Genomic DNA, 15,250 nt, shown 5'->3' on the forward strand with positions numbered 1-15,250 from the left:
AATTCAAATCTTTTTTTTTTTTTCGGTACGCGGGCCTCTCACTGTTGTGGCCTCTCCCGATGCGGAGCACAGGCTCTGGACGCGCAGGCTCAGCAGCCATGGCTCACGGGCCTAGCCGCTCCGCGGCATGTGGGATCTTCCCAGACCAGGGCACGAACCCGCGTCCCCTGCATCGGCAGGCGGACTCTCAACCACTGCGCCACCAGGGAAGGGAAGCCCCGGGGAGCCCCCCAATTCAAATCTTGAAAGTAACTCCCAATGGAATGGTGTTAGGAGGTGGGGACTTTGGGAGGTAATGAGGTTTAGATGAGGTCGTGAGGGTGGATCCCGCGATGGGATTAACATCTTTTTTTTTTTAAGGAAAAGGAAAAAAGAAACAAATATTATTTATTAGTGCTTAGGGAAATGTAGCAAACCCTAAAGAGAAGCAAGAGTGTCCTTTTAAGAAAAGAGCCCAGGGCTTCCCTGGTGGCGCAGTGGTTGAGAGTCTGCCTGCCGATGCAGGGGACGTGGGTTCATGCCCCGGTCCGGGAAGATCCTATGTGCCGTGGAGCGGCTGGGCCCGTGAGCCATGGCCGCTGGGGCTGCGCGTCCGGAGCCTGTGCTCCACAGCGGGAGAGGCCACAACAGTGAGAGGCCCGCGTACCGCAAAAAAAAAAAAAAAAAAGAGCCCAGACCTTGCTCTCTCTGTGCGCATACACCAAGGAAGGCCAGGGTCAGGTGTCAACCTCACCCTGCTGGCACCCTGATCTTGGGCTTCCAGAACCATGAGAAATAAATATTTGTTGCTTAAGCAACCCAGTCTGCGGGATTGCTGTGGCAGTGTGAACTGGCCGAGACACTACCCATTTTGTAGGTGAGCGAGCTGATGCTTAGAGAGGTTAAATAACTCGCTCAGGATTATAGAGGCAGGACTCTGCAAAGCTGTGATTTGAACCTGTTTGAATGTAGGTCTGTTAAGAGTTCAAGGACCTAGGACGGCCCTGTTATAAAACATAGCGCACCCATTTTAAGAGGAGAAAAGAGCATTTCTACGTGCGTTTAACTTAATAGCATTCAAAATGAGCACAAAATGGTGATGCTGTGTGCAGAGCCTACTTATTTAAAAATCATTCCTTGCAGGCACTTAGAGTAGATGAAAGATTAGACCTATATAGCATTAGGCCCACAAAAGAAGGAAAAGGTTTATTTTATTTAAAAAGTGCATATTGTGTAGGGACATTTCTATGTATACGTACATGTATATGTATAAAGCACACAATTGCATATATAAAGCAAATACTGTTCCTTAACCTTATAATTTGTGATTAGATATGCAGTGGTTACCTGCACGTGCCCCATCAGCTTCTCTCTCTTCTTTTCTTCATGGCAATGTTCCTATTTTTTTTTTTTTCGCGATTGGCGTTTCAGATAAATCTCAACACAGGACAAAAAGTGGCTGTTTAGTTTAGAACTGCTGATATTGACCTGGTAAGGAGGAGTTCAGTGTTTTGCTCTCAGTCTCCTTGGATAAGATGTCAGGAATGTATAGCTTAATTTAGGCAAAGACTCTGTACTGAAAATAAGTCTGCCTGCCGGCAGTCTTCTGATTAAAGAAAACATATAGTGTTCAGATCTGCCTGGTATAGATAAAAATAAATGAGCCTCGAAATATTTTTATTTCATGAAGTCTTTTATTCCGCCAGTCAAATACAGGGGCAGACATGAAGGTATGGGCCTTTATTTCTGTTATTTATAGCACATTTTTGCTGTTTTTTATGAAGCAAAGCCTTGCAAGGTGAATTGACTGGGGATTTGATATGAAGTAAGATGCAAGGCCACATCCTTCTTAGCAAGAAAACAACACCTGTACTTTAGGACCCTAGTTCTCTAAAATCAACTCAATGCAAAGGACAGAAAGTTCTAGATGAAATGTAAGGCTGATCGCTCAAAAATCTTGAGAGTCCTTCACAAGTTACTTCTGTCCACTAAATAGCATATAGAAGGTCTGAAAGAGTTAATGTTTTCTGAAATCGCTTCATACATCCAGCCAGTGGTCCCACAGGACCTGGCTTTTTACTCCATACAATAATCTGAAATATTATTCTTTGGGGTTGCTAAGCTGTTTCCAATTTTCCCGATTTGTATTTCAGAAGACTCCCTGCTAAGTATAACTTTTGAAAAGAGTATTTTTTACAGATTTTTATAGGATAAAATCTGAAGTCTGGAAAGCTTCTTGCATAACTGTGAAACTCAACAGCCAGGAGATTAACATTTGAACGTTGTAACAAAACAAATACTATTTGGTTATTCTGATAGAAAACCAATTGTTTTATATGATTTAATAGCCTCGTTTAGAAGAACAGATTACTAGAGAAATTTAAGAAAAGGGGAATTATTTTTATGTTCATCTTGTTTTCTGGGACCTCAGCTTGAAGACATGCATTCATGCCTGCTTTCAGCAGTTATGGAGCTGCAATTATGCGCCATTCATGCATCAGCAAAGGGGCATGGAGCACCTAGTATGTGCTGGGATTGTTTCTGGTGCTGGGGAGGATTGTTTCTGGTGCTGGGGATTCAGGAGTGAACACGACTGACAAAGTCCCTGTTCCGAAGGACTCACACATTAGAGATTTGGTGACCCGCTGGGGAGAGGAAAAGGCAGAAGGAATGATAACAAGCAAGTGTTTGGTTGGGAAGAGGTGGTGTTTGTACCACTTGTCAAAGTAGAGGCTACAGGGAAGAGACTAGTTTGGGAGAAAGAACCATTTGTACTTGTGAATTCCCTTGTTATGTCATTCATTGGGTGTAGGTACCAGGAGAGAGGGTTTGAGCTGGGGGAACAAAGAGCTTGGGAGTTACTAGTGTATATGTTGGGCTGAAATCAAAGAAGGTGAATGAGTTTATGGAGGATGAACATGAAGTACAAGGGAAGGACACAAAAGGAAAGGGGACAAACTTCAGGACATTTAAAGGGCAAATTGCAAAAGCAGTTTTGATGACATCTGCCCTCCTCTGAGGCCCACAAGAGTTGTGAGAAATGGCTCGGCTCACCTCTCATTTTATTTTATTTTATTTTTGACCTCTTTCACCTTTTAACTATAATACAGGCTAAGGAATGCTAAATCTTCTACTTTAGTTCTTCTCTTTCCTTGCTCTTGTCTTTTCCCTAGTTGATTAGGAAGCAGGTTGGTGCCCTACTAGCTTCAAGAGAATTGGAATGGAGTCCCACTGGGACTCTGGAAAATTCTTTATAAAAAACATGATTCATTGTATTCTATAGCAAGGTAGAAAATGTGTGTAAATAAACATTGGTTTAAAAAATAGATCTTATTGGCTTATGGCTCAGGTTACAGTGACAACTGTCATCTGTTAAAAACAAGAGTCTTACAGTAATAATAATAGCGATAGCAACAACAACAATCATAATAGCTAACTTCTTGCGTGTCTGCTGGGTGCCGGTTACCGTGTTCAGTGCTTTATATCACTGTCTCATTTAATTTTCTCCGCAACGTACTGGGTATATACTATTATCTTACAGACAAGGACACTGAAGCTCATCATTTCAGGATATTTCCTGACAAAATAACCTTGACACTGAGTATGTTTTTGAATGAGAGAATGAATGAAGGTGCTTTTAGCAACGAAGAAAGTAACTTAAGGGCACAGAATTAATCCAGCCTTTTGCATTGCAACTGGGAGTCTCGTTAGGATTATTATTATGAACAACAAGACATGCAAGCTGACAGCGACGTTTATTGCAGAAAAGGGAACGGACTTGCAGAAGCTAAGTCTAATGAGCCAGTGATTGGTGTCACTGATATTTTGTGCCCATTTTGGCTTTTGGTGCCAAGTCAGATGCCCTGAGGCCGTTCTGCCTGGCTGAACTCTGGTCTGTTTTTATTCCTACTTGGAATACTGTGCTTATTTGCAGCCAGGTTCCCTCTCCCCTGTCCTGTGTCTGTGTCTGTTCCTCCTCGGCTTGTTGCCGGTTTATCACTCTCATGGTGTGATATGGGGCTGTCTGTGCCTTTGTTCTTCTCCTGTCTAGAACTAAGCCTTCCCAGTTTCTTCCGGTCCTGGCATGGTCCCCCAAAAGATATCAACTGAAATTCCTACAACCAGCAGTCATAAAATGTAATAGAATATCTCTCTTTTCCTATATTTAAATGTGATGCAAAGGCTTTGTTTTTTATTCTGTGTCATGCCTCATATAATAGGTCTGATAGATTGAACATGAATGACTGAAATACTCGAGAAATTTGTAATTGGGGTCCTGGTCCCAGTCTCTTTTGTACAGAGCACGTGGCATCAGATTTCAAAATAAAAACAAGGAAACAAAAGCAGCTGGTCATCTAACAAGTTTAATTTTTAGGTTTCATCTGAAGGGAAGAAATAGGTTGTGGAAAGTGATCTGAGCCTGCTTGGAAGTGTGAGAGAGTATGGATGAAGATTGGGGGCCAGTGAATGAAAGGACGGAATGAAGGGATTTCTTGGCTGGAAGAATACAGACTGGTTAGAGAGGAAATGAAAGCTGGGAAAACTGGAGGGGGCCTTTGAAGTCGAGAATGAGGAGTCTGCCCTTGATAAGGAGAACAATAGTGAGGCCACTGGTGGGGTGGGGTGACCTGGTCAAAGCTGTGGGTGAGAAAACACATTTTTTACCAGCTGGTAAAATTGAATATGTATCGGTTTTGCATGCCTGAGTCCTCGATTAGAGCCATTGTTGTTGCTGTGAAAAACCTTGAAGGACGTTACAATGGAAAATAAATGAGAAAGATCCTTGATTCTGGGATTTCTGAGTTTCGACACAAAATGTTACTTTTCCTTTAAGCAAGCTAAACATAACTTTTCTTCTAGGGGCGGGCATCTTTTTGGTCTTGCCAATTTATTTTTTTTGAAAATTTGCTTTAGCTGTGGTGTTGGTAGTATTATTTCTACAGGAATTGTGTTTATTGCATCAGTTACAGCTAATAGGTATTTCTCTACTGTGCATTGTAGAGAATATATTCTCTATTTTTTCCAACACATTATTCTTTCAGTTATTTTATCTTTAACAAGTGTGAAGGTGGCCCATTTACTTTTTAGTAATATTTGTAAAGCATCAATATTTTTGTGTGATAATTGAAGCCATCTTTTTTTTTAAACTGATGCACAGAAATAAGATACTGAAGCTTTTCTCATAGCTATATTTAGCTATAAATTATTACTGCATTGCAAGTGAACATATGAATAGAAAAAGGACTATACATATACATTCATATATATACAATACATATATGTGAAAAACACTATTCTCTGTGATTTAACTTTGCTTTGGATTGTGATCCTTTATATATGTTAAACATTTTCCTTGCTACATAAAGGAAAAGGTATAGGAAGTGACACTGGATTACGATACTCAGGCAACGGCTCTAACTGTGTTTCTGACAGAGAGCAAAGGTGTTTAAATACTTTTTGGCTAGCATCATCCTGTTGACTCAGATCCTTTTGAGTTGCAGAAGTTGGATACCTAAAACTTTCATATTTCCAAGTCAATCTCTTGTTTATTGGTATAGCTTCGTTTTATGCCTTTCTTCTTCCAAAATCGTGCAGTGAAACCAAAGTCTAGGTGTGTGAAAGCCCAAGGACAAACCAAATATTGGAGGATCACAGTTGTTTGCACTAAGCACTGAGTACTGTGAATGAGTCATTGTGTAAACTGAACAGATGTTGGGAGCAAGTTGGCACGATGTAATGAACCTCATTCTCGCCGTATATCATTGGGTTACCCTTTGGTGCCTCCAAGGGGAGATGTGCTTTTTAAACAACCAATTTACTAGTAGGGAACAACATAAACATTAGGGAAAATACAGTACTACATTTAGTTCAGTTGAGTATATGTCAAATGACAACTTGAATAACTCCCTTAAAATTCAGATGTTGAAAAGTCTTCTACTTCTTTCCTTTCTCTTCAGGGAGGATACCTTAAGCCAAACAGATGTAGAGTTCAGACTACACTCAAAGGCTCCCTAGAGGAAGCTTGAACAATATTCCTTTGCAAACCTATCCTAATCTGTCCTACTTCTTAGGAACAGGAAATTTGTCCCTGCCTTATATTGCAGCACTTTTTGCATTAGCCCTTAATGCAGAAGAAAAGGTGTTTGGGCACCTTCTTCCATGAGATCTCTCTCTACGTGTCTCAAGAATATTGTGAAAATTGTGATCATGGAACCAGGATTACCAGGTGGTCCTCACACAAGGCCAGATACACTTTAGGTGTGTTCTTGTTTCTGGTAGATTATTCCTCTTTCCATAATCATACTCTTTGATTCTGATATCAAGGATGTTCCCTTGGTGAGATGGTGATGTGTTTTCAGTTTGTGGCCATCAGTAGATTTTGATGGCAATATTTATTTATTTCTGCAGGTTAGAGTACTTTGCTTTTTCTCCTAGTATTTTGTGTTTTAGTTATTCTAACTGAAATAAATTATTATTTAATGTTTACTACTATTTTAGTTCTCTTCACAGATCTTATTTAGCCAAGATCATTTAAAATTCCCATTCTTTGAGAGTCCTCCTGTTTTCTTAGAGTTTCTTTCTTGCATTATCTCAATTACTACTAAAGAATATAATGATCTTAAAGCCAGAATTGATCTTTATCAGACATCATCTTACAACATTAGTCACGGGGACTTCCCTGGTGGTCCAGTGGTTAAGACTCCAAGCTTCCACCGCTGGGGGCACAGATTCGATCCCTGGTTGGGGAACTAAGATCCTGCATGCCGTGTGGCATAGCCAAAAAATAAAATAAAATGAAATATTAGTCACAATAGCAACATATATGTGTGTGTATATATACATATACACACATATGTGTATAAAATCAATCTTCTGAGTTCTCTTATTGTCTTCCAGTTTTTTACTGTATTGAGTATAGATTTGTTGATTTGAAATTATACCCATCATTTTCCTTTATCTAAAGGGTTTGTCAACTTGCTCCAGATCAGGATCAGCAAACTGCAGCCCATGAGCCAGATACAGCCTGCAGCCTATTTTGTAAATAAAGTTTTATTGAAACACATCCATGCCCTTTCATTTGTATATTATCTATGACTGCTTTTGCTCTACAATGGCATAAACAACTGCAACAGAGACTGTATGCATTGCAAAGCCTAAACAATTTACTATCTGGCCCTTTATAGAAAAAGTTTGCCAACTTCTGTTCTAGATTAATTCATATTTGCTTTAGAGCCTTGGATTAGACATTAGAAAACCTGGGTTCCAGTCCTGCCCTTTACATTCTAATTAGCTCTATGACCTTGGCCAAGTCAAGTTTCCTCATCTTTAGAATGGAGAGGCAGGACTGTAGGTTTGCTAGTCTCTTCCAGCTTTAAAATTCCAGAAACTTAATTAACTCTATTTTACCTAAAATAATTTAAAGTTGATTCTTTTCTTACAGATTGAATTTTGGGTTTCTCATAATCCCTCTTGAGCATATTAGACACACATCCAAATTTCCGTACATGTTCAATGATTTTAAAATAATAATCTAGCTTGCCTGTATGAGCTCTATATGTGCCAGGTATGGAGTCAGGCACTTTATCTTTTTTAGTCTTCAGAATACCTCTCCGTGGTGGGTGTGAGTGTTCATACTGCTGATTAGAGGCAGAGCTGGGACTGGAACCCAGTTCTAATGGTAGAGCTCCATGCTCTTTCCACTGCAGCAATATTATCTCTTTTCCTGTGCTGCCTCTAATTTTAATTCAGTTATTTGAATATATGGTAGCACCTTACTTATCCAGAGGTTGCCACCTAAATTAATCAGAACACAACCAATGATTAAAAAGTAAAAATACAAAAAAGATGAACAATGACATAGCTGTTCACTCTGCCATTAAAAATATTTCCCAAGGTCCTCTTTCATAGCATGTTCATTTTTACTTTGAAAACACATCTAAAAACTGGCTTTTGTTTGTTTGTTTGTTTCCCAGATCTATAATTAATGGCAAACAAATTGGAAATGGAGGTGGATAGAACTACTGGTGCAGGTATCTCTACACCAGTAGAGATGGTGACCACTGAGCCTGTATATAATGGGGAAGGATGATACATTCCAAGGGGCAAGAGCCTAAAGCAGGCAGCACTCTTAGGCAGCTTAGCAGAGGGACAAATACTACCCCCCTCTCCCTCTCCGAGGAACTTTCCTCTGGCACTGAGAAATTTTTGCCGCTTATTGTAAAGACCTTGGGGCAACAAAGAAATGTTAAAAATTAGCACTCTCCATTTAAGAAGGTGGAGAACAAGTGTTCTATTTCACTGAGCTTTAATAAAATTATGAAAGATGTTAGGAATCTTAAAGAGATACGCTTTAGCTATTTGAAGTTTTCTCTATGTGGAATATTTCCTTCCTTAAAAATGCTGAACAAATGAAATACTGCCCAGTCCAGATTAAGAAATCTTTCTGCAGGTATTCACCTATTTTGCCTCCTTTTTCTGGTCTTTGTTATTGTCTTATTCATTGTTCACTCTCTGAAAACCGTGCTCTAGAGATAAGTAATTAAAAGCCTACCTTTGCAGTTTCATGTATTACCAGTTTTTCTCCACACCTAATTAAGGCTCAGGATTTTCCATTATCTCTTTCTATTCCCTATAGCTTTCAAGGTTTTATTGTTTTCCTTTTATTTAAAAAAAGTTTTTTCAAAGTAGAAGCCCGTTTTCTTCTTGAGTTTTAAAAGGCCAGCTTGCCCTGATCCATTGTGTATTATCGATTGTAAAGTTAAATCTTGCAGAAGGTAAACTTATTTATTCTAATTCCAGGCTCTTGTAGGGTTGAGAGGAGTGGATTTGGTGGCTTTCATGTTTCTCTCTTGAACTCACTTCTTGGTTTCGTCTTTCTTTTTTTTAATTTAAATTTAAATTTAATTTTTTTAAATTGAAGTATAGCTTATTTACAGTGCTGCATTAGTTTCAGGTGTACAGCACAGTGGTTCAGTTATATATTTTATGTATATATATATTTTTTTCTTTTTCAGATTCTTTTCCCCTATAGGTTATTATAAAATTGAGTATAGTTCCCTGTGCTATACAGTAGGTCCTTGTTGGTTATCTATTTTATATATAGTAGTGTGTATACGTTAACCCCAAACTCCTAATTTATCCCTCCCCCCCTTTCCCCTTTGGTAATCATAAGTTTGTTTTCTATGTCTGTGGGTCTATTTCTGTTTTGTTTGTAAGTTCATTTGTATCATTTTTTTTGATTCCACATGTAAGTGATGTCATATGATATTTGCCTTTCTCTGAGTTACTTCACTTAGTATGATAATCTGTAAGTCCATCCCTATTGCTGTAAATGGCATTATTTCATTCTTTTTTATGGCTGAGTAATATTCCAAAAAATATGGAAGACTTCACGAATTTGCATGTCAGCCTTGTGCAGGGGCCATGCTAATCTTCTCTGTATCATTCCGATTTTAGTATATGTGCTGCCGAAGCAAGCATTTGGTTTCTTCTTTCTGATGCAGAGACATTTCCTTCTATGTTGATTCTCTAACCCATCACTTCTAATGGTCTATTTTGGGGAATGTTTTAACAGCTCACACATTTTTTGAGGTAATATTTTATGCAGTTTATTTCTGGAAAAACCTACTAGAACTACTTTTGGAATCTAAGAGAGTTGGGAATGTTTTAACTAATTTATCCCTCATACCTCGGGGGGGCGTCAGAGGAGAGAGGGTTGTTGCCCACTGACGCCACGGGCCTGAGGCACAATATGTCCTTAAAGTACTTCCTTCTTCGTTTGGCTGCCTATATTATGATGTCACTTTAATAGTGTCAGTGATAACAAAGAAATGTATCAAAAGCTCGCTTGGTGTCAGTTACTGTGCCTAATGGTTTGCATGTATTATGTCAAATCTTTACTACAATTCTGTAAGGTAGGTGCAGAATTACAGGCATCCTTCAGTGAATGACTGGGCTGTATTTCAAAGATATATTTGCAAATTAGTTATTTCAAACATGACAGATATTTTCTCATAGAAGCAGTGTTGTGAGTACATCTCTAGGCTGTTACTGACGCCTATTAGATTCATAGTTGATATGTGTAAATCAATGTCTCTGTCCAAAGGTACATCCACAGTCCTCAGAGGGGTGTGGTGGACCCAGCTTCTTCCTCGGGTCCTAACTTTCATACCTTTTTATTCTCAGATCTTCCTTATGGCCAGATGAACAATGGGAATGAAACCTCTCTAGATTCAAACTATTCATATTAGTTACAGAATAATTAACCTGCTGTAATAGAAGAGATCCTGAAATACAGTGGCTTAAAGAAAATAACATTTAATTTCTCTGTTAAGCGATAGATCCAAGATGAATTTTCCAGTTTGCCAAGTCAGGCTTGCCCTATGAAGTCATCTAAAGATGTGGGTTCCATCCATTTTTTGCTTCACCAATCCCTAGACCGGGTTCCTTGTCTAAGTGATTGAAGCTGGCTGAGCCCTGTATCTGTGCTCCAGCTTGTGGGAGGGCAAACAGAGGAAGTACATGGCAGCAAGTCCCTTTTAAAGCAGGCCAAGTAGAAGAAGAATCTGCTTATATTCTATTGTGGAGAACTTAGTTATATGGGACTGGGAAATGTAGTCTTTAGCTCGGCAATCTTGGGTCCCTTAAACTCCATTACTATGAACGAGATGGAGAGCACATTAGGATGGACAGCTAGCAGTTCCTGCCGTATCACAGTGGTGGTTCCCATGTCTAGACAGTGACTCCAACAGGATGGAATTTGGTGGGTATGGCAGAAGAGATGTGGGCAGAGGAAGAATACAGTGACCTAGTGGGATGCTGGAACCCCTGCTCCTGTAACTTCTGAGAAGGACTTGTCACAGGTTTTCATCCCCATCTCACCCTCCCTGCCTTTCTGTTTGCTTTGAAAGGCAGAGGCAGGGCCGGTTTGCTGGGCTGGCGATCCGTGCCGTGGCCCAGGGCCCTGTGCTTAGAAGGCTTCCAGGCTTGGTTTAATGCCTTGCTGTCACCATCTTGAAATTAATAGCTTTATCTTTATACTTGTGTAAGTGAGGTTTGATGGGACAATGGAGCATGCACGTGAGCGGTGGGAATGTGTTAGTGGGTAGGGTGTGCACACTTGGGTACCTACCAAATGGCTTGATGGTCAGGCGGTGTGGGTGCTGAGCGATTGGCCTGGTGGCCCAAAGCGTGTGCCTGAGGACTGTCTGGGAATCCACAGGGCCCCAAGGTGGCCGGGCCAGGACCTGGGCCCAGATTGATGGCCGTGATGGTGCCACAACAGGAGAAGCAACAACAGAAGCAGGTTTTGAGGGTGGCAGTGGTGGGCTTGGCCCTGGGGAAAAAGAGGGGCTCCACATGGGGACATGTGGGAGGCCAGCTTGGTCGATTGTCCCTGGGGCCTGTCCCTGTGGCATCTGCACAAATATTAACTCTCCACCTGAACCATGAGACAGACAGTGCTTGAACAACAGACTTCGTTAGTAAATTATTATACAATAAAAGCACATGCATGAACATTGCAATAAAGCATTTATCAAGGAGTTATTAGAATTCTTCAAAGATTTTAGAATCCTTGGGAAACATTACAAAACAAATATCCACAGGTTTGGAAATAGAAGTTACAGTCAACCATTGTCAATGGAGAAAAACCACTATTTTTATGTGCACCACTTATTAATGAGGTGCAGTATCTTTGGGTGCAACACTTATTAACAAGGAAGATAACATAAAATGAAAATTTTCCTTAAAATTGATGATACAGCTATAGAATATATAAACAGACATTTTGAATTGTACACAAATTTTGAAGCCACATTTGAGTTCTGGTGTGATCTCCACGATTTATAGGAAATATCAGAAGAAACATTAACATGCCATTGTATGAGTTTATATTTAAAATTAAATTCAGACTTAGAACTAATTCATATGAAGAGTTAAACCTTTTCATTAATTTCTCCATGACAATCATCAGCTCTAGATATACTAAAATTTGTATTTCGAAATAATTTGTCAGAAATATATCCCAGTGTTGTCAAGCCTATAAAATAGCCTTAAAGCAACAAGAAAAGTTGCATCAGAAAAAAGATCCTTGTCAAAATTAAAAGTTAACAAAAATTGTTTGCAATCTTGCCTTTTTGTCAAGCTACTGACACCATCTTCCATTATATAGATTGAAAATAATGTTGCTAAAAGTATACATTTTGATGAATTAGAAAATGAATTTGCAGAATGGTGAGCCAGAAAAATCACATTAATAATGTAGTTTTTCTTAAATTATGACACAAAGTATTATTTTTTATTCAGTTTATGTTTATGTTCCTCATATATCACTATGACTGCTATTATGTTTTATAAGTGATAAGGGAAAATATGATTATATTTTAGTATTTTTTTATTGAAGTATAGTTGATTTACAGTGTTGTATTAATTTCTGCTGTACAGCAAAGTAACTCAGTTATACACATATATATGCATATTCCTTTTCATATTCTTTTCCATTATGTTTTTTTTTAATTGGGGCAAAGTTGACAAACCATAAATACACACGTTTTAATTCATATTTTAAAATATGTATATATATACTTATTTAAATCATACAATTTAATACAGTTGACATAGGTATATATACACCTGTGAAATCATTACCACAGTCAAGACAGTACACATGTCCATTACCCCAGAAGTTCTCTTTCGTTTTTTTGAATTCTTGAATTTTATTTATTTTTTTTATACAGCAGGTCCTTATTAGTCATCAGTTTTATACACATCAGTGTATACATGTCAATCCCAATCTCCCAATTCATCCCACCACCACCACCACCCCACCCCCCGCGGCTTTCCCCCCTTGGTGACCATATGTTTGTTCTCTACATCTGTGTCTCAATTTTTGCCCTGCAAACCAGTTCATCTGTACCATTTTTCTAGGTTCCACATATATGCGTTAATATACAATATTTGTTTTTCTCTTTCTGCTTTCTGACTTACTTCATTCTGTATGACAGTCTCTAGATCCATCCACGTATCAACAAATGACCCAATTTCATTCCTTTTTATGGCTGGGTAATATTCCCTTGTATATATGTACCACATGTTCTTTATCCATTCTTCTGTCGATGGGCATTTAGGTTGCTTCCATGACCTGCTATTGTAAATAGTGCTGCAGTGAACATGGGGGTGCATGTGTCTTTTTGAATTATGGTTTTCTATGGGTATATGCCCAGTAGTGGGATTGCTGGATCATATGGTAATTCTATTTTTAGTTTTTAAGGAACCTCCATACTGTTCTCCATAGTGGCTGTATCAGTTTACATTCCCACCAACAGTGCAGGAGGGTTCCCTTTTCTCCACACCCTCTCCAGCATTTGATGTTTGTAGATTTTCTGATGATGCCCATTCTAACTGGTGTGAGGTGATACCTCATTGTAGTTTTGATTTGCATTTCTCTAATAACTAGTGATGTTGAGCAGCTTTTCATGTGCTTCTTGGCCAGCTGTATGTCCTCTTTGGAGAAATGCCTATTTAGATCTTCTGCCCCTTTTTGGATTGGGTTGTTTGTTTTTTTGATATTGAGCTGCATGAGCTGTTTATATATTTTGGAGATTAATCCTTTGTCCATTGATTTGTTTGCAACTATTTTCTCCCATTCTGAGGGTTGCCTTTTCATCTCGTTTCATCTCGTTTAGGGTTTCCTTTGCAGTGCAAAAGCTTTGAAGTTTCATTAGGTCCCATTTGTTTATTTTTGTTTTTAACTCCATTACTTTAGGAGGTGGATCAAAAAAGATCTTGCTGTGATTTATGTCTTCCTATGTTTTCCTCTAAGCGTTTTATAGTGTCTGGTCTTATATTTAGGTCTCTAATCTATTTTGAGATTATTTATTTATTTATTTTTTGCAGTACATGGGCCTGTCACTGTTGTGGCCTCTCCCGTTGCGGAGCACAGGCTCTGGACGCGCAGGCTCAGCAGCCATGGCTCATGGGCCCAGCTGCTCTGCGGCATGTGGGATCCTCCTGGACTGGGGCACGAACCCATGCCCCCTGCATCGGCAGGCGAACTCTCAACCACTGCGCCACCAGGGAAGCCCTTGAGTTTATTTTTGTGTATGGTGTTAAGGTGTGTTCTAATTTCATTCTTTTACATGTAGCTGTCCAGTTTTCCAGCACCACTTATTGAAGACACTGTCTTTTCTCCATTGTATATCCTTGCCTCCTTTGTCATAGGTTAGTTGACCATAGGTGCATGGGTTTACCTCTGGGCTTTCTATCCTGTTCCATTGATCTATATTTCTGTTTTTGTGCCAGTACCATATTGTCTTGATTACTGTAGCTTTGTAGTATAGTCTGAAGTCAGGGAGCCTGATTCCTCCAGCTCCGTTTTTTTCCCTCAAGACTGCTTTGGCTATTAGGGGTCTTTTGTGTCTCCATACAAATCTTAAGATTTTTTGTTCTAGTTCCATTAAAAATGCCACTGGTAATTTGATAGAGATTGCATTGAATCTGTAGATTGCTTTCGGTAGTACAGTCATTTTCACAATATTGATTCTTCCAATCCAAGAACATGGTATATCTCTCCGTTTATATCATCTTTAATTTCTTTCATTAGTGTCTTATAGTTTTCTGCATATAGGTCTTTTGTCTCCTTAGGTAGGTTTATTCCTAGGTATTTTATTTTTTTTGTTGCAGTGGTAAATGGGAGTGTTTCCTTAATTTCTCTTTCAGATTTTTCATCATTAGTGTATAGGAATGCAAGAGATTTTTGTGCATTAATTTTTTATCCTACAACTTCACCAGATTCACTGATTAGCTCTCGTAGTTTTCTGGTGGCATCTTTAGGATTCTCTATGTATAGTATCATATCATCTGCAAACAGTGACAGTTTTACTTCTTCTTTTCCAACTTGTATTCCTTTTATTTCTTTTTCTTCTCTGATTGCAGTGGCTAGGACTTCCAAAACTATGTTGAATAATAGTGGTGAGAGTGGACATCCTTGTCTTGTTCCTGATCTTAGAGGAAATGGTTTCAGTTTTTCACCATTGAGAATGATGTTTGCTGTGGGTTTGTCATATATGGCCTTTATTATGTTGAGGTAGGTTCCCACTGTGCCTACTTTCTGGAGAGATTTTATCATAAATGGGTGTTGAATTTTGTCAGAAGCTTTTTCTGCATCTATTGAGCTGATCATATGGTTTTTCTCCTTCAGTTTGTTAATATGTTGTATCACATTGATTGATTTGCGTGTATTGAAGAATCCTTGCATCCCTGGGATAAATCC

At 39.0% G+C, this 15,250-nt stretch overlaps 1 protein-coding gene and 1 non-coding gene across 2 annotated transcripts in view; one reads left to right on the top strand and one right to left on the bottom strand.

Moving 5' to 3' along the window:
- Positions 1-15,250, top strand: part of CORIN (corin, serine peptidase) — a 249,374-nt gene that overhangs the window by 113,450 nt on the left and 120,674 nt on the right. The window lies entirely within an intron of this gene.
- On the bottom strand, positions 9,353-9,459 carry LOC114903311. The gene has a single exon (XR_003795698.1). It is a non-coding gene; the product is annotated as a U6 spliceosomal RNA (small nuclear RNA).

Source organism: Monodon monoceros, unplaced genomic scaffold (assembly GCF_005190385.1).
Source record: "Monodon monoceros isolate NGI ecotype Baffin Bay Population unplaced genomic scaffold, NGI_Narwhal_1 Super_Scaffold_20, whole genome shotgun sequence".
Taxonomy (NCBI): Eukaryota; Metazoa; Chordata; class Mammalia; order Artiodactyla; family Monodontidae; genus Monodon; species Monodon monoceros.